Source organism: Gymnoscopelus braueri (assembly GCF_963280865.1).
Source record: "Gymnoscopelus braueri genome assembly, chromosome: 5".
Classification (NCBI taxonomy): domain Eukaryota; kingdom Metazoa; phylum Chordata; class Actinopteri; order Myctophiformes; family Myctophidae; genus Gymnoscopelus; species Gymnoscopelus braueri.
In genome coordinates this window covers 5,198,351-5,219,044 of record NC_137606.1, presented here as the reverse complement: position 1 = coordinate 5,219,044, position 20,694 = coordinate 5,198,351, and positions in this window count along the sequence as shown.

Below are 20,694 nucleotides of genomic sequence, written 5' to 3'. Positions count from 1 at the left end.
TTTTATCGCCCATACTGTTGTCTTTCTCCTTCGCCCTCATTCTCTGGAGTCTCTCTTCTTCCCCAGCGTCCCTATCTCTGTTTCATCACTCATCACCCCCCTCCTCCTTCTGTCCTCACTCCTCTCTTGCTTCCTTCTCGTCTTGTTTGGTTCCTCTCTTCTAAGTTTACCTCCTCTCATTTCTAGACAGCGAGCCGTATAGAAATGGGTCTGTCTGTGAATCTGTCTGTGAGGTCTGTGTGATTGTCCAGAGCTAAACTCTGGGGGGAGGAAAATAATTGACGTGAACTGAGATTTTCTTTTTTCTATTTCTTTTTTTCTAATACCAATACCATGGGACATGTGGACAGGGACCATAACCACTTAAACCCTATTGACCAGGGTCCCCCAGCGGTCTATCCTTAACAAATCTTTTCCCTCTACAACAAAATTCTCTTGACCAAAATAGCAGAGCTAAAAGCTACAAGCTGTGAGATTGTAGATCTGCTATATTCGTGAAATGTCTGCCTATTATGGCATGCCCAGAATAGGGACGCTATAGGTGTTAGGGCCGCAGTTTTTTATTTGTATCATTCTGTTTTCAGTGCTCAATGGTGATTGGAGGGTGGAGCGGCAGCAGAGTTTGGGAGACATAGGCCTCATTTGCAATCACACAGCCTGCATCCAAGCCTGGGAGAAGCTTGAGGGCCCGGTCACACACGCTTCAGACATGTCGAGCCAACACTTGCATCTTGCATGCTGAGGCGTCAGACATGCCTGTTTCCCATGTTGTCTTAGAGGGCTGAGGGCAGTGTCTGTTTTCCGGTGTATAATAGTTCGTTTGACTCATGTGGAGTGTTGAGTTTTGGCTCACTGAAAGAAAACTAAAAACAAGATTTGGTCAACGAGAGAGAGAGAGAGAGAGAGAGAGAGAGAGATATTGTTTCACTATATTAAATATGCCCCCTCGCCATTTTCAACTGCCCCCTCAGTCAATTCATCCTGGCGCCATGCCCGCACAGAGCGTTTATTGACACCCACAACGTTTAGCAGTGCTCCTCTCCAAAAGTGTGCGGTTTTAGTCGCTGTTGTGCTCCCAAAGTCTGCATAATGTGCAGACCCCCCTTTATCGGTGAACATTTATCGGGACCACTTTATTGGTGGTTATTTAGGTGTTTGCATTGCTTCGCATGGGTACAGAGCTATACATACAAAATATTACTAGTCCATACCATAGACTGTATAAAATGAATGGACAAAGCCACTCCCATGCTTTCTACAGACCGAAAATGAAGCCAATTCTTCGGCTGTGTGGCTTTAATTTATACAGTAAACACTGTCGGATGTCATACGCTATTGGTTCAGACCAGACATGTGACCAAAGCGTCACAAAGCGGGGGCGGGTCAATGGGTGGGTCCCATGTGGAACACTTCACGCCCAACAGAGCCTTGTAGACGCCCACTCACACACTGATCTGCGTCAGAGAAAAAACAACTTTTTTATCAACGCTAAACGTCATCTTTCAACTCGAGGTAAAATGTGTATTTATACTTGGCCTGTGTTAATCCTAGTTGCTAATTGCATGCATGCACCACAATGAACAAATATTACATATAAGAAAGAGTAACAATAACTTTGAAACACATCACTCCTATCAGGCATCTCTTCACTATTTTAAAGTAATTTTATTGAACGTATTATTGTCAATGAATATCTTAGCTGCTTCCCCTTTATCATCAGATAATGTCTCCTATTTAAAACTAGCAGCCTAGATGCTATAATAAATGCTATCTGCATCTATTTTTCAGTGGTGGAAAGTAACTAGTACATTTACTCAAGTACTGTATTATAATTTGGAGGTCTATTTTACTATACTTATTTCCATTTTTTCCCCCCAATACTTTTACTTCGATTCCACTCTCATGCAAATATTGTATTTTTTACTCCACTACAATAATTTGAAAACTTTAGTTAGCCTACTAGTTACTTTCTAGATTTGAATTATTATTACAAAACATACATTAACCACTTCAGCCCTATTTAAACTTTGGCTATTTGAAAATAGAACACCATTGTGAGCTAGTAGATCTGCTATTTTCCAAACATTAATAGTTAGGTTGCTTGTGGCTGCATTAAACCTATAATGATACAATACATACACATTAAGGTCCTACTATGAAATTATCTACCACATGAACTACGGTCTGCTACTACAGTGTTTTCTTTTAAAACCATGCTAATACCATAACATTACAGCTAAGGTTTAAACTATGCTTCTAGATTAATTTATTATTACAGCCTAACGTTTCTATTTATTCCTCTTTTTACTGTTCTTATAAACTATTTAATAATGTCTTGTATTGGTTCTGATTTATTAATGTATTATTTTTGTTATCATTATTGTCATATTTCACGTTGGCCCAGTCTGGTTTTTATTTAATTTTAAGTACATTTAGTCTACCCCTGTCATATGAAATGTGCTATCGCCTTGACTTTATTAAAATGTGTGTAACCAACTCTTTTTATGTTTCTCAACAGCCATGGTGTCACTTTGGGTGATTGGGGACAGCTATGTCCGGCGTGGCGAGCAGAGAGCTACAGAGACCATGGGGAACAACCTTGGCGTGGATGCCATCAGCTACATCCATTGGTTTGGCTGGGGTGGTCTGCAGTGGAAAAATCTCCTCCCTTTCCTTAACCAGGCCCTACAAGGGAGAGCAGCACCGGATGTCCTCCTGATCCACTGCGGCGGTAATGACCTTGGAGACATCTCAAGTGCCAAGCTAGTCGCAGTGATGAAGGAGGACCTGCACCAGCTCCATCTTCAACACCCACAGATGAAGATCCTCTTCTCTGCCATCACCCAGAGATGCAAATGGAAGGCTGGTGCCAATCCGGGGAAGATCAACAAGGGTCGCCGGTTTGTGAACAGTGTTATGGCTACATATGTTCATTGTTTAAGTGGCAGCTTTGTAGATCACCCTCACATAAAGTTTGACACTCCTGGGCTATTTCTGCGTGATGGAGTTCATTTCACCAATAGGGGAAATGATATATTTTTGAACAGTTTTGCTGAGTCCATTAAAGCCCAACTTCAGCAACAGTAAACAGTTCAAGTCTGATAGTTTTCTGCTGTTGAAGGTGAGTTTTAATGGATTTATTTGTAGCACTGAACATAGTTCACAGTGGCATGCCGTATGTGATGATGTGTTTTTGTTAATATACTGTAATTAGATATTTTTTGTCAGCATTTGTGTATGTAAATAACAACTACAATGGATCAGTTGGACAGGGTTTCTACCCGACAGCAACGATATACATAATTGTATGCAGAACGGGCCAAGAGGTTCAGTTACAGTTCAACCAACACCTGAATAATCAAGTGACATAATCTGAAACTGTACCCCTACAGATCAATTCTTTATCCATTTGTACACTATCAAAGCTAAATTTACAATATGGATTTCAGCAGGCGGTCTGTGGCCTAATGCATGTCAAATTTGGGGGTTCATGAAAGTAAAATGTTTGAGAATCACTTATGTACAATGTGTAAGTCTGACAATATATAGGCCTAAACTAACCTACAGTCACCTTCATGTTATGAGAAGGACCACGTTGAGTCTCTTAAAGGCTAAAAGGAAGGCTACAATAAAGTCAAATTGTGGTGTGCAGTAAGGTAAAAAAAAAAAAACACGACATTGAACAAATTTGGGTGTTTACTTAATGGCCGTGTAGTGCACTCTATTTAAGCGGTACACAACAGCAGTGACGTCATTAACAGCCACCAATGAATCATTGGAAATGTGGGTGTTGAGTTCTGGATGACAGTCTTCTACATGTAATGAGTAATGATGAGTGATGTAAGAAACAGCCTTTGTCCCAAGATGAAGAGATGATTGACGTCCAGTCTCCGCTTGCTTCTCCCTTCAATAATGGCACCCGACAATCATTGGAACATCTGTGAGAAAGATAGAAAAGGCGAAAGAGAGAGAAAGCGAGAAAGAGAGAATAGAAGGAATAGAAGGAATAGAAAAAGACAAGGTTTAGTAAACATACTCCTACAAGACCAAAATGCATTGTGTATTGTTCAGAATTTAAAAATAATTTCTCAATTAACATTTACAAATAGAGATTACTGTATGTGTGTATGACTTATCTTAAAAACCTATTCTGCGCTGATGGAAGGTTCTCACGATGATTCTCAAGTGCAAGAAGCACTAACATACAACAGAGTAACAGCATTAACAGCTATGTTTAATTTAACAATAGCTTTTTGTGAAGATTTCACACAGGAATGGAATGAGCAAATAGTAGAGATGACTAACCCTGCAACGACGAGACTGGGTGGTCGGATGTAGTCTCAGAACTTCCTGGCGTGTGGTTGATGTCATCGCCAAGTCCTTACTGCACTCCTGTGAATTACTAGAGAGAGATGTAGAGGAAGGGGATGGAGAGCGAAAAGAGAGAAAGACTAGACAGACTGGAGATGTAGAGGAAGGGGATGGAGAGCGAAAAGAGAGAAAGACTAGACAGACTGGTTAAAAGAAGTCTCTACAACAGGTATAGTGACAATTGCAAACTGATTGTCTGGGAGGCTGTAATGAAGCTGCTTGAATCTACCCCTAAGAGCACACATACACGCATATCAATTTATGAGGGTGCAAATGTGCAAAAGACAACACAACAGGACATGCGACATTTATATACAAATATAAATTAACATACGTGACGAAAATGTGGCACATCGCCAAAAGACACAACAGAACATGCGACATGTATATACAAATATAAATGAACGTGACAAAAATAATGTTGACACAGTACATGACTTTGTACACTTGCAGCACATTGCACTTTCATGAATCACCATCAAAATGTACTAATAGATGAGAGTCAGGGTTGTGGGATGTCAAATGTGTGTGTCATCTCAAGTGCCTCGTGTCGATTCCTAGATAGAGAGATGTGGAGGAAGAGAAGAGCGAAAGGAGAGAGACTAGACAGACAGGTGAGTCTAGAAAAAACGTGAATCTCTACTATAGGTGTATTATGTATTGGTAATTGCGAGTCTCTGGCAGACATAGGGGTAGATTTCAAGCAGCTTCACTTAAAAAGAACCCAAAACAACACACATACACACAAATAAATTTAATAAACTAGAAAATATGAAGAAAAAAACAAACACAAGTCGAGTAATAAATAAAATGGAATATTAAGTGCATCATGGAATTAAACAAATAAAACACAACAACACAAACACACCACTACACAAATGCATAAAAGAACCACTTGGCAATATTAAAAGTGCAGTTTGAGGAAAAAAATACTTTTATTGCATTTTTCTAACTGTATTTCATTTGGTCCATATACAAATATGAGCTACATGGGAACTATGTATAATACATTCATAACGTTTCACATATGGAGGTGTAACTGTATTTCATTTGGTCCATATACAAATATGAGCTACATGGGAACTATGTACAATACATTCATAACGTTTCACATATGGAGGTGTAACTGTATTTCATTTGGTCTATATACAAATATGAGCTACATGGGAACTATGTACAATACATTCATAACGTTTCACATATGGAGGTGTAACTGTATTTCATTTGGTCTATATACAAATATGAGCTACATGGGAACTATGTACAATACATTCATAACGTTTCACATATGGAGGTGTAACTGTATTTTATTTGGTCCATATACAAATATGAGCTACATGGGAACTATGTACAATACATTCATAACGTTTCACATATGGAGGTGTAACTGTATTTCATTTGGTCTATATACAAATATGAGCTACATGGGAACTATGTACAATTCATTCATTCAACGTTTCACATATGGAGGTGGCATTACTTCAAAGGCATTACTTCAAATGCTACATATTGTTCAATACCTACTTGTGTCTCTTTGTTGCAGACTCCAAGAAATATTGAACTATTTTGTTGAGGGAAAGTAAATAATCAAATACTGAGGCATGCAGTGAAGGGTCAACATTTTACAAGATTGGCCTCAAACAAATTCAACAGCTGATAGTGGAATGAATGGGAACTTGAGATGGGCGGGCAATGTTTGGCTTTCATGTTGAAAATGTATACTCAGGCCACTTTTTTGCTAGCTCTAAGAAATCTTTCAACATAGGAAACCATGAAACCAGGGTTTGATTTTAGTCAAAAAACAAATTCAACAGCTGAGTGTACAATTAATGGGAAATTCAGATGGGTGGGCAACGTTTGGCTTTCATGTTGAAATAATTAATACTCAGGCCACTTTTTTGCTGGCTCTAAGAAATATTTCTACATAGGAAACCAGGGTTTGATTTGTGTGTCCATGAATATTGTGATTTCTGGCCACTGAAAAATGAAAGTGCAAATGTACAAAGGACACACAACAGGACATGCAACATATATATACAAATATAAATTAACATACGTGACAAAAATGTGGCACTTGACATGGTCACAAAAGACACACAACAGAACATGCGACATATACAAATATAAATTACCATACGTGACAAAAATTTGGCATTTGACATGGTCACAAAAGACAAACAACAGAAAATGCAAAATGTATATACAAATATAAATTAACGTGACAAAAATAATGTTGACACAGTACATGAAATTGTACAGCACATTGCACTCTCATTAATCACCATAAAAATGAACTAATTTGGTGAGTCGCTTGCGTACAAGCTTGCCTTCTTTAAGTTGTTCGGTCTTCCTTCTTGCCAAATGATTCAACCTGATTTTGCAGAACAAGGCAGATGCCATCTTGACCAGAACGTGTACATGGTTTGCTTCTACACACATATCAAACATGTGGCCGTTTAATTCCGGGAAAAGGTTTTTCCCCAAACTATCTTCAAGGACTTCTCTCACAATTGATGCAGTTGTTCCCCGTCCTTGTGGAACCTTCCCCCCATTAAGATTCAGAATTCTCTGAAAGTACTTCTCGGTGGCCTGGCTAACTGCTAAAATACCGCCTGATGGATTTTGTAGGCCACCTCTGCTCTTTAATTTAAGAAAAGAAGGTGTGGGGTCCAATTCCTTTGTCAGCGCCTGTGAACAAGGCATACAGGTGATCTTCTCCTTAATCTTTTTCACAATGAAGCCTGAGATGTACTTGATGGCGTCCTGCTTGAATGGTGAGAGGTTCATCTCATCGGGGATGTTAGGAATGTCGTCTTCTTCGGGGAAAACCACTTCCACAGGCTCCACATCTATTCGGCGTGCAATGTTGACATTTGCTGGTGTTGAATCCAGGATGTCCGTGTTGTCAAGAAGAAGACAGTTGCCTGTGCCCGTCTTCACCTGGTGCCTTACAAGGAGTCGCTTGTAGGCCGCACGGAACTGTCTTGCATTGGGGTTGTTGTTAAAACCCCCACGTGCTCTGATAGCAGAGAAGAACAGCTCCAGATGATCCTGACTCAACTTGTATGTCAGAAGGTATCTGCTTGGTGCACTTGGTCTCTCCACAAGGTCTTCATAAATGTTGAGGACACTTTTACAACATGCGATGAAGCCCAAAATGGGAGTTTTCCTCGGAGTGGTATGCATGTAGACCCAATTGTTTTTCTTGTCTTTAATCTTGAGCCCACGGAGACATGACTCTGCTTTCTGTAGAATATCCCTGGCACGATGAATTGTTGACGGCTTCATAGGTGCTTTAGTTCCTTTACCAATTGGATTGCGGCTATTAAGGACGTCAAAAGCTGCATCAATTGTTTTTATAAACTCTACTGTAGCCGTGCATCCACTGAACTGGGGATATTTGAGGTTTTTGTCACAGTAGTCTAGGGCATGTGCCACACTGTTGCTGAACAGCTGGGCTGCTAGGTTGACCTTCATCTTTTGTTGTCGCCACTGGATGTGTGCCAATCTCAGATTGTTTCCAAGCCGCAGACCTTCCTTTTCTTGAAGTGTGTTTAACTGTTTAATGTACTCCCATTTGATCTGCTGGCCATCTTCTGTTTCCATCACTTCAGCTGTAGAAAATGCATTTCGCAGTAATTTTAACATGTGACATGGATCCAACATGACATGCACCTTTTTGGGGGTAGCAGGGGGACCTTCATCTTCATGTGGGAGAGCAGGGGGGCCTTCAGCTGCATCATCTGTATTTATTTCCACTGGAAAATCAAAGTGAGGTGTCATGTTTGTGATGTTAATTTTGGCACCAAGATGTTGGATCATGGAAAAGTTTGACGACGGTCCATCACATGTCAGTGACACAACCTGAACACCGATTTTGTGAAGGCGAATAAGGCTCTCTCTGACAATGTTGGCCCGATCTTGTCCAGTCATGCTGCTGATGAGGAAGTATGCAATGGGGATTTTCCATGACTCGTTGACTGATACAACCATGAGGACCAGTGCTTGCGTGGCTACTGTGTTGTGTATTTCCCCCGGTACCAAGGTCGACATAGCCATGAATTTGATCTCCACCAAACTCAATTTGCTTGTGAATGTACATTTCATCCATCATCAGTGAGCAGATGGTATCCTTACCCTCTTCCCTTTTCTTAGCTACATGACTTTTCAGAGCTGTGAAGGATGCATAGGTAAATCCTGGATCTGCCTTGACACTGCTGTACCAATCGCGAATTGTTTGAGGGTGTGGCAAAGATTTTAGGAACTCCTTTCTCACGAAATCATATGCCTTCGCAGAGTAAAAGTGTAATGTAGTCGCAAACTGTTTTAGTTCCTCACAAAATGCTGCTGACTTCTTCTGTTGCATTCTAACTACAATTTTTTTAGGAACATCACTTAGAGAATCCAGCAGAGCCGCACATTCATTTGAGATCAGCAACTTTTTCTGAAGAGTCTTTGTCATTGTTTTCAAGGACTTTACTTTAGATTTCAATCTCCTTGTCTGCTGATTCTTCAACCTAAGCTTTTTGCGAAGCATAACAAGCGTACCCCTTAGTTTACCCTGATTACGTCTTAGTTTTCTAGGAGACTCCGAAATAGGGATGTGCGATTGTGGTAACTTTGAAATATCTTTGAAATACCCATGATCATGCTCAATTGTTTGTTGATCAGCTCTACACTCAGTTTGATTAGCAATTACAACCTCCTCAACATCAATCATATCAATGTCCTCATGATACACACTGTCAACAACCATGGTCTCATCAGTGTGTTGCATCACAATGGCATTGTTAGGATCAACACCACTATCTCCATTGTCGGTAACAGCTTCACTATCAACGCACAGAGGTGCAACAGGTCCTGATGCCTCATGAAACTGAGGCAGGGTACTGGTAGACGGATTGCCTCTTACCTCAACAGCCATACTTACTGCCTTGGGCCGCCTGGTTCTGGCAACAATCTCCTTCCACTTCAAATGTTCTGGGAAATTGAAGATGGTAGGCACAGCATCGTGCTTCAGTTTCCTGCCCTTAGTGCCCTAAATAGAAAATACAGAAAAAGAGGCGGTAGATTGTGATGCATATCATGTGATTTCATTTACCTTTACAATATATGGTGTTTGTAGTTATTTAAATACAGACTTGTTAAGAGTGTGTATCCTATACTCAATTGTTTTACTTTAAAACAAAAAAAAATGGCATACAGCAACTTTCATCAGAAGCTATAGATACAAAATGTGCTGTGTATTTAGCAGATGTACAATTATCTGTATATAATAATCCTTATTTCAGACAGAAGGTAACATACCATGACATAAGAGACATACAGGATGGGGAAAAGAAAAAAATTTTTTTTTAAAAGAAATGCCTGACGATCAGATGACTCCACGACCACTTATAAGTCCTACAGTGTGTACCTGCCCTAATAGTAACAGCTCTTGATAGGGTTTCTAAGTGCCACTATGATGCTGTTGTTAGACACTTCCGGGCGCTGCATAAAAGTGTACATCATAATATTGTTATTAATACTAATATTGTTCTTGGAGACATGAATCACTGTACATTGTCAGATACTCTGCGAGACTTTTATCAGTATGTTACGTGCCCGACCAGGTATGAAAACATACTGGACTTGTGTTATGGCAACATTAAGAACGCTTATAAGTCCATCTCGCTCCACCCCCTGGGATCGTCTGATCACAATTGTGTGCATCTCATCCCTGTTTATCGCACCGTGCTGAAAAGGGAGAAGGTACAGACTATCCGGGTAAAGGACTGGAGGAATGATGATGCCTGTCTGTCTCTACAGGGTTGTCTGGACTGCACTGATTGGGACATGTTTAAACAGTCGTGTTATGACATTGATGAACTCACTGATGTTATTTGTAGCTGGATATCTTATTGTGAGAACACAGTGATCCCTGTCAAAACTGTCAAGATTTATCCTAACAGCAAGCCATGGGTATCTAAGTCACTTAAAGGGCTATTGCAAAAAAAGGAAAAGGCATTTAAAGAAGGGAACCTTATAGAAATGCACAATATAGAGAAAGAGATAAAACGAGAAATCAGGGCTGGGAAAATGAGGTATAAAGACAAAATAGAAAATCAGCTCAGAATGAATAATCTGGGTTCTGCCTGGAGTAGTATGAAAACTATTGTAGGACTTAAAGAAGAGGGTAGGACTAACATACAGCTTAGTGGCTATAATTCAGATCTGCAGCTAGCAGAGGAATTTAATGAGTTCTATACCAGATTTGATGTGCATGATTTCAAAGGGCAACATTCTGAGCTTAGGAAGGGGTTGGTGAAATCTAGGGTTCATGACCTCTCCTTTGATGAACATAGTGTGACCACGTGTTTTAGAAGGTGTAAACCTAAGAAAAGTCCAGGCCCAGACAATATAGGTGGCCGTCTGCTTACTGTCTGTGCAGAACAGCTAGGCCCTATTTTCTATTTTATTTTTCAGCTGTCTCTTACTCAGCAGAAGGTGCCATCTTTATGGAAGCGATCCATTGTGGTGCCGATTGCCAAGGGTCCTCGTCCCAAAGCTCTCAATGACTTCAGGCCTGTGGCCTTAACCTCTTTGGTTATGAAGTCATTTGAGAGGCTTGTTAAGGATGAGCTCTTGGCAATAACTGAGTGTTGCCTGGACCCCTTGCAATTTGCATACAGGGCTAAGAGAGGAGTAATAATAATAATAATAATAAACTTTATTTGTATAGCACCTTTCATGACATGAAATGCAGCTCAAAGTGCTTTACAGGGCAAGAATACAATTACAGTTAGAACCAATTTAACAATAAAGCAAACAAAAATAAAATAAAATAAAATAAAAGCAAAGGCTCGTTCTCAGAATAAAATGCAGTGTGCATAGACTTATCTATGCACAACTACAACACAAATGAATATAACTTAAATGTAGTGGCCACTGTCCTCTACAACACAGCTAAAGAAATATCCACACTTCACACAATTGCCAATATTACATGTGTACCTTAGTAATATATCTTCACACAATTGTCAATATTACACCTTAGTAATATATTTTCACTTAGTAATATTACACCTTAGTAATATATTTTCACCATGTTTACCACGTGTGGACTAGCCCAGGAGATCTGCTAACTGAGTGTCCTGAGTGTCCGATGCTACTATCACCTTACTGAACCTTCTATTTTCACACCTGGAAGTTAGCAAAACACATGCTAGGCTGCTTTTTGTTGACTTCTCATCAGCCTTTAACACTATTCAGCCACACATACTAGTTGAAAAATTAGTTAACAACTTTGGCTTAGATTCAGGTATTATTGGTTGGGTTCTTGATTTTCTCACAAATAGAACCCAGAGGGTACGGGTGAATGGTAAATTGTCTGGAGAACTAACATCATCCACCGGCTCACCCCAAGGTTGTGTTCTTTCCCCACTCTTGTATATCCTGTATACTAATGATTGTAGGAGTCAACATGACAACAGACACATTGTTAAATTTGCAGATGATTCTGTGATTGTTAGTCTTTTGAGTGATAGTGAAGCCAGTCATGGCCCAGTTGTAGATGACTTTATTTCTTGGTGTGAAGATGCATTCCTACAACTGAATGTCACAAAGACTAAAGACATGTGTATTGATTTTAGACGATCTCCACCAGCTCCTCAGAGTAGTGTCATAAATGGCCAGACAGTGGATTTGGTAACCACTTATAAATATCTCGGCTCCATTATTGACTATCGTCTGAAATTTGACTTCAATACTGAAATGGTGTGTAAGAAAGGTCAACAGCGCCTCTTCTGTTTAAGGAAGCTAGCCAAATTTCAGGTGGACAAGTCATTGATGATTTTATTCTACAGAGCTTTCATAGAGTCTGTTATTTCATTTGCTGCCATTTGTTGGTATGGAAACCTTGGCATTAAACAGAAAAATGCCCTTAACAGGGTTGTGAGGGGGGCCAGCAAGATTGTGGGGGTACAATTTAGCTGTCTGAGTCATATATATGACCAGCAGGTGCTTAAGAAAGCATCTTCTATTATGGCAGACAGCTCTCACCCTCTAAATCCTGAATATGAATTCTTGCCTTCCGGCCAAAGGTTAAAGACCCCTGTAGCTAAAAACGTACCTACTTCCATCCGTGCCATCAATAACAGCAGCAGGAGGAGGTAGCTATGAGTAGCTATTATGATCTGGATCTTGTGATTATGTCTATGTCTATGTGTGTCTTGTGTATGTATGTTTACTGTGTGTTGGAGTTTCGATTTTCTTACTATCTGCTGTAACATAAATTGCCCAATTTGGGACATAATAAACTTGAACTTGAATCATTTGCATTAACAGTGCCTCACAAGTGGGTACACCAACAGAAGTAAACAACAGACTGGCACTATGCCACCTAGGAACACAAAGAAGTAACTTCATGGCATCGTTGTATGCCACTCTGAGCCTTTGCATTGACATATGCTCTAAACAGTGCACATTTTACATTTGCAGAACACGTAGAAAATGTCCTTAAAAGCATTTTGGCCTGAGCATATATTTTGCGACACTGTCGTTGGATGTCACTGCCATCCCTGAGATACTCTGAGAGGATATGTGCAAGACATTTTAATTCCATAGACACACCCAGAGCAGCATCTGACTGAGAGACAGAACACTGGAAAAGTGGATTTCCTGTCCTCTGTACATCTGACAATCATGATGATACTTTCTGGGGAATTTTATGTAATGTCATGTTCTTTGCCATGCTGTGAGCATATCCTCAATAACTGTCTTAAAATCAAACTGATTATCAGTAGTTAAAACAGACTGCACTTTTGATGATCACTCTGATGAATTCAAGGACATTGTTTTACCTTCACATCTGGGAGGAACTGATCATCCTTAAAGTGAGCACTGCACAGGCGTGAGGACTCTTTAGGCTTCCAATTGGCTCTCCTCATCTTCACCAACCATACCCTCCGCCTCTCTGCATCACCAACTTCTCTAGGAAATCTGTTAGACAGACAGACAGACAGACAGACAGACAGACAGACAGACAGACACACACACACACACACACACACACACACACACACACACACACACACACACACACACATTAACTGTTGTGCAAATGGAATGATGTGAATATTAAAAGTTAATACCGACAAAGCATCACACATTTTGTATCTGCAATTAAAATTGTTAATTTATAAAAAGGGACAATGTACATTAAATAATATGAGCACTTTGGGCCATTATTAAAATGTGTCACATTAAGCCACAATTAGACACACTCGCCACGGGTGCAATGTGTCCTAAGCTTGTACTGTACGTACAGTATGTATGTATGTATTATGGACACATAACCTCCTACAACACCATGTAATTTATTTTAAAAGGGACGCAAAAGTGATCATTCATACTGGGTGGATGACTTTATTCCATAGACTGTATATTCACGGTGAAAATCGTAATAGCATAGAATATTAAATATGTTTCTTCTTTATAGCTCCGTTACATGTGCATTCTGTGCATGGATTCTGTGTGGATGTAGGCTACTTCTACAAACAGCATTTTGAGAATTGATTGCACGAAATAAATGCACTCGACGTTCATGTTTACATAAAACACAATAGACCAGGGTTTCTCAACCAGTTAGACCCTCTATATGTATTGCTGGCACTGTACTTCGTGCGTTCTTTTTCAATCTACAACAAAAAATAGCAGATCTATTGCTTGTAGATCTGCTTGTAGATCTGCTTGTAGATCTGACCGATGAATGACCCCCGGCCGTGTTGATAATATCCGTGGACAAACTGATTGACAAGCTAGCGACACGATGTTCAATTTGTCTTACAAACTTTTCAAGGCAAGCGACACTGATTTGTAAAGTATATATCAGCCATACATTAAAGGTTCTTGATGATGATGATGATGTTATTGACATTGTCATGTTTCAGGGCTACTCCCGGCGAAACGAGATTTCATAGTGGCTGCTACAACACGATGCATAGTGCATACGTTTGTGCATGCATATTTCGATCATATTCCAAAAAAATGGCAATCAACAAACAAGCTATCACCAAAACAAAAAAAATATAAATCTACTTACCGGAAAAATGAAAAACCACAGTTGGATCGATGAGTGCATCCAACAGCCGAACACGTCATTTTCGCCGTCCAAAATCACCGTAAAATGAACGTGATACATAGAATACACAAGCTGTGAAAGGGTTAAAGTTATTCATAAGTCAAAATATGCAAACATAAGATGAAATTCTAAAACAAATCGGAGTTTCTTTCAGCTGAACAACACGCACCTGCTACATCAACAGTTGACTGACTGAATGACACGCCCACCTTCTGTGTAGGATGTCAATCAAAATCATCACGATGAAGCCACGCCTCTCCAACAGTACACTACTTTATCATCAATTTTAGAATAAATGGGACCATAATTTACCAAAACGCATATCATGATGATTGAAAGGAGACTTTAAACTAGCGACTGGAAGCATATAGTATTTATGACAATTTTTAAAAAGGTAAGAAAATCGAGTCTGAAAGTTGGTCAAAAACCCATCCGCTTGCGTTAAAAAAAAATCTTTCTGACACCAGCAGGTCGGCGCAGGGTAAAACAGCGCCTCACTCTGGCCAGTCATAAGCATCCGGGTTGGCCTCATCATAAATATCTAGGACTTGCCCCTTGGTCCATACCCGAGGATTTGGCCAGACTGCCCACCTTAAAGTAATACTAGGTAACGTTTTCAACAAAACTAAAGTTAAATTGTATATCTTTTGTGAGTGGCAAAAGTTTCACAACACCCACTCCATGAATTTCACCCCCGGAAGCCTTTTATTTATATATTTTCTATTGAACGGTGACGGGGGGGACTTTCCCGGGAAAATGATGTCATCTGGCCGGAAAACGGAGGCGGAAATGCACTGGTTTCCTGTTTGGCCAGGAACTACCGCAACGGTTTCCTGTTTGGCCAGGAACTACCGCGCTAATAACAAAAAGGAACCTCACGCTGATTTTAAGAGAATGTAGGATTGGAAGATCGAAAAAGAACAGAAAAAGAAAGCACAGCTCATGGTAACTAATGCTCCACTGGCTAAGAGAAACGATCCGCAGATAGTATAAAACAATTAAAAGAACGCTTTTTGAAACGCTTCCGGCTTCCGGTGAAAACAAATGGAATTCTGGGTAATCGAGGACTACGGAAATTGTATGCAGTGACGGTAGTGACCAGCAGAGGTTGCTATAAATCGTTATTTGTGAATCTGCATTGTACAACTTTAACTACCTATAAACCTGTTGTGCATTGTGCACCGTACACACATTGATTTCAAGCTTGGACAACCTCTGTATCACAGGGAAAATATGCTAACAGAAAACATGAATTGATTGATCAGTCTTCTAATCTTGAGGCCTTCATTATTCTCCTGTTCCGTAATTGACTAACACATACAGCCATGACTGTGGGGATTCTCTATTAATTACATATTATGATCATTGAATCAATGAAAAACCTCATCAGCTCCCTGGGTAAGCTGTTCCCACAGAGACCTTTAAAAATAAATAGGGAATTGATAGAATTTCTCCCTGCAGTCCCTGTATGCAAATCCCTCCATAAACTTGCAAACAACCCCCATGTACACACGCACACACACACACACACACACGCACACGCACACGCACATGCACACGCACACGCACACGCACACGCACACGCACACATACACACACACACACAGTCACTACACACACACACACAGCCACTATTTTTCATCTCATTTGTACTTATCTTTACTTAATACAAAATGAAAAATAGTGACTGTGTGTGTGTGTGTGTGTGTGTGTGTGTGTGTGTGTGCGTGTGTGTGTGTGTGTGTGTGTGTGTGTGTGTGTGTGTGTGTGTGTGTGTGTGTGTGTGTGTGTGTGTTTGCGTGTGTGCGTGTGTGCGTGTTTGTGTGTGTGTGTGTGTGTGTGTGTGTGTGTGCGTGCGTGCGCATGTGCGAGCGTGCGCATCTGTGTGTTTGCGTGTGCGATATCTAGTAAAGAGAACACTATAACAATAAGCATTAGAATGCTTAGAGTAGCAGCAATTTCTTATATATTTGATTATATATATATTTATTTTTATCAGTCTTGTCCAATTATGGAGTTCCACCCGGCCTGGTGGAGATAGTAGTAGTTAGTTAATGTGACATTTCAACTTGAGTAAAAGTACACAAGTATTGTCATCAAAACATACATTACCAAACATAAAAGTCATGTTATGCTATCATTTATCACTTAATGCAATCTAAATCTAATTCTTCCTTCTTCCGTGAGACACTCACTATGGGATACAGCGCCCCCTGGCGATGCACAGAGCTACACACGTACGCTCCCGCGACCACAATTGGTCGAGAGGGTATGACGCGCGCACCGGATGTCCCTCCCGCATCTGGAAGGGCATAAAGGTTCTTGCACGACGTGGCTACTTCCTCTTCAGTTTCTCTGCATCGCAGATGAACAGTGCTCACACAGCTATATTAAACAATTCAAGCAAATCTTTGAGAAATAATTCAACTCTAGCCCAAAGCGGCGTTTAGAAGAATCGCCCACGGGTTACTCCTCTTAGACTGCTTCTAAGCAAGCTCCCGCGGCTAAAATCAACGTTTTCCTTCGCTCATGGGTGAGTTAGCCTTGACTTGCTACTTTAGTTGCTAGGCTAGCGTAGCCTCCAGTACAGGCTATTGTTGTTTAGCTTAGCGGCTAGCTATCTCCTGCTGTGGGTAGCGCATTTTCAACGCGCTGGATTACCCCGGCGGCCAAAACCACTGCGTCGCATGCTCTCGCTATTCTGAGAGGTTTCTCAGATCCCGCTACGAAGCGGCTAGACTCTTCGCAGGGAGTATCGGTGATCAGACCAGCGGTGAGTTTCATGTCGTCGCCGGCCAACACAGCCTTTCTCCCGAGACACACCGTGGAGACGTCGGGACCTACGATGCTAGCGGTGCTATCAGTGGTAGCGGTTCTTGCTGTGTACCGCTGCAGCACTCCCGGCCCCCATCTTCGGCCTCAGCAGCTACGAGTGGCAGTACCCACCGCTCGCAGCGACTCGATATGGCCCCACCGCTGACCGCAGCCTCTGGGGGTGGCGGGCCTAGCCACTCACAGTACTACCGCGGTCCCCCTTTCGGCCACTGCCACTGTGGGTGACGGAACTAGCCACCCACAGCGCCGCCACCGCCCGCCACCGCCCACCACCGGCCATCGCTGCTGTTTTTGACGGTACTCGTCATGCACAGCAGCGTAGCGGCCCTCTTCCCCCCTCCTCCCCGATGTCCAGGCTGTCACCTCCCCTCCCTGCACAGCTGCCGCTCCCGAGCGGCAGATGGGTCGATTCCCCAGAGAGCAGTGCCTACTCCGACGAGGACATCGACGACATGGGTGAGAAGGAGGAGGAAGGAGACCTACCATCTTTCCAGGACTCCAGGGAGGTCGTAATGAGCTCTGACAATGACACCGCCCCCTAGAGCAACTGCAGGGGTCCAGCCTGGGGTGACGGCCTCGCCTGGCTCCCCCCTCCTGTCGGGGTTATCAGGCCTGCTCTCTCTCCAGGAGTATGGAGATGCTAACGCTGACGCCCCAGCTAATCCAGCGCTTTTCTTGGCTCGTGGGTGAGTTAGCCCTGACTAGCTACGTTAGCTGCTAGGTTAACGTATCCCCAGTCCAGGCGGTTGTTGTTAGCTTAGCTTTTAGCTAGTCTCCTTAAAGCAACACCGGCTTGTTAGCAGTGCTGTTTAGCTTAGCGCCTAGCTAGCCTCGCTAAAACAACACCGGCTTGTTAGCCTTCTCACCATGAGTAGCAAGCGACCTTGTTCGGTGGCCCTCTAAGGGCCACAACCCCATCGCCCTGACACCCAAGCCGGCGTTCACCGACCCGAAGGACAAGGCCACCTCCATGGCAGCAGGGAGAGCCTACAAGGCTTCCACCATGACTGCCCGCGCCCTTAACGCGGCCACACTGCTCCAGGGCTCCCTCAGCGTCCTACTGGGGAAGCTCTCGCCCAGACTGTCCGAGCAGGCAGATGAGGTGGAGAGGTTGGTGCAGCTCATCATCCAACTGAACTGCCACGCCACACAATGGACGGGAAGGGCGATGGACGTCTGTGCCGAGCTGGAGAGAGCGAGGTGGCTCGACCTCGTGAAACTCTCACACAATGCCAGCCAAGAGGCCAAGAAGCACCTGTTGGGCCTCAAGCTGGTGCCTGGGAACCTCTCCCAGGGCGCCGCAGAGTTCCTACGCCAATCCATGGAGTCCAGGAAGGCCCAGCGGGAGGCAGCCTCGGGCGTTTTTGAGCCCACGCCTCCTCCAGCTTCAGGCCCCGCACCGACAGGTCTACCGTGAGAGGGCGCTCCTCCTCTGGCCAGACCAGGGCTGACCGTCCCCGCACCTCCTCAGCCCCGGCTCCAGGATGAAGGGGCAGCCGCAAACAGGCCACGCGTCCGTGACAGGCTCACGAGGAGAGCCAACAGGCCCCAGCCGGTGCCAAAATGGCAGAACTGAAGGCCCATCGTTGTTTCAAGCGTCTGGCCACTGGACCACATTTTCAGAGGTGGATGCGGTCTCTCGGAGTCCCACCCACCCGGGGCTCTCGGAAGGTCTTGGTGTCCCCACGGTGCGTGGACACACTCAGACCGTGGTCAGACGCAGCCTTTCTGTCAAAAAGGGTCAGAATGGGTGCTGTGGTCTCACAGAGGGTCATTACCACAGATGCCAGCCTCACAGGGTGGGGAGCCGTCCTCGAGTACCGCTCGGCTAAGGGGGGTGTTGGGTCCCAGTCTACACACGGCCCACATCAACTACCTGGAGCTGATGGCGGTATCAGGCTTTTGACTTTTTCGACAGTTAAAGTGTACCTGGGTGCCATTTCCGCTTGTCACGACGGTTTTGATGGCAAAACGGTTGGCAAGCATCCTCTGGTGCGTAGTTTCATGGGCGGCGCAAAGCGGGCTAGGCCGGGTACCAGACCTTTGTTCCCGGCCTGGGACCTGGCAGTGCTGCTGGACGCACTCTACCTCCCTCCGTTTAAGCCTTTTGAGTCTGCGGATCTGAAGGTCATCAGTCTCAAAACGATCCTCCTGGTGGCCCTGTCGACGGCTAAAGGGGTCAGTGATATGCACATGCTCTCGGTGAGCTCGGAATGCATGAGGTTCTCCGGCGACAGCAGGAGGATTTCTGCTTAAACCAAACCTGCCGTTCGTACCTAAGAACCTGGTGGTGGCCCATGCCCTGGTCAAACTGGTGGCTTTCCATCTACCTCCTTTCGACTCGGCAGAGGATGAACGATTGCATTGTCTCTGTCCTGTGAGGGCCTTGAGAAACTTTGGCAGAGAAACTGTGTTGGAGGAAGTATCCACGTCGCGCGAGAACCTTTATGCCCTTCCAGATGCGGGAGGGACATCCTGTGCGTGCGACATACCCTCTCGACCAATTATGGTCGCGGGAGTGTACGTGTGTAGCTCGTACGTTTATAGCTCTGTGAATCACCAGGGGGCGCTGTATCCCAGAGTGAGTATCTCACTCCAGAAGTAAAAGAACCGGGGTTACATACGTAACCTCTAGTTTTCAAATAATTGTAGTGGAGTAAAAAGTACAATATTTGCCTCTGATATCAGAATCAGCTTTATTGTCACATCACAGGCATACAGTTGTAAAAAGATTATGGGTGAAATTAATTTTTGTGCATAGCTCACAATGTGTTGTGAGCTTGTAGATCTGCTGTTTTCACTACTTGTGTGCGACACTTGTATGGCGAAGTGGGGCATGGGAGCAACGCTATATGGGTTTGACTGTGGATCTACAGATATACTAGGATTTGTCCGGGCACAGAGATTTATTACGGGGCCCAGCTCAGGCACTGAGCTGGGCTCCGTTTTGATATTGGCAGTATTCTTCCGAGTCTTCTGCCGTTTTTCGCAGTTCTGGCTGAACCGTGCATACGCTTTTTACAAAACTTGGCCATATGGTAGATGGTCATGAAAAACTATCAAGAAATTAATCTCACAATCTTTCGTCAAAGGGTGGCGCTATAGCACTCAATTGAAAGTGCCAACTTTGAACAGGTACAACTCATGCCCTGTTTGACCTACAGCTATGAACCTTTAATACACACATGCGTCTCCTCATGCCTGACAACTTTCGCACTCTGACTTTTAACCTCTGACCTTTAGATCTCCCACCATTTTGAATTATATGAAAAACATTCATTGGCTCATAAAATCTTCATTTTTTCACTTATGGAAAATCCGCCACAAACGTTTTGTCGGCAAAGGTTCTAAATTCATGTGTAAAAAGT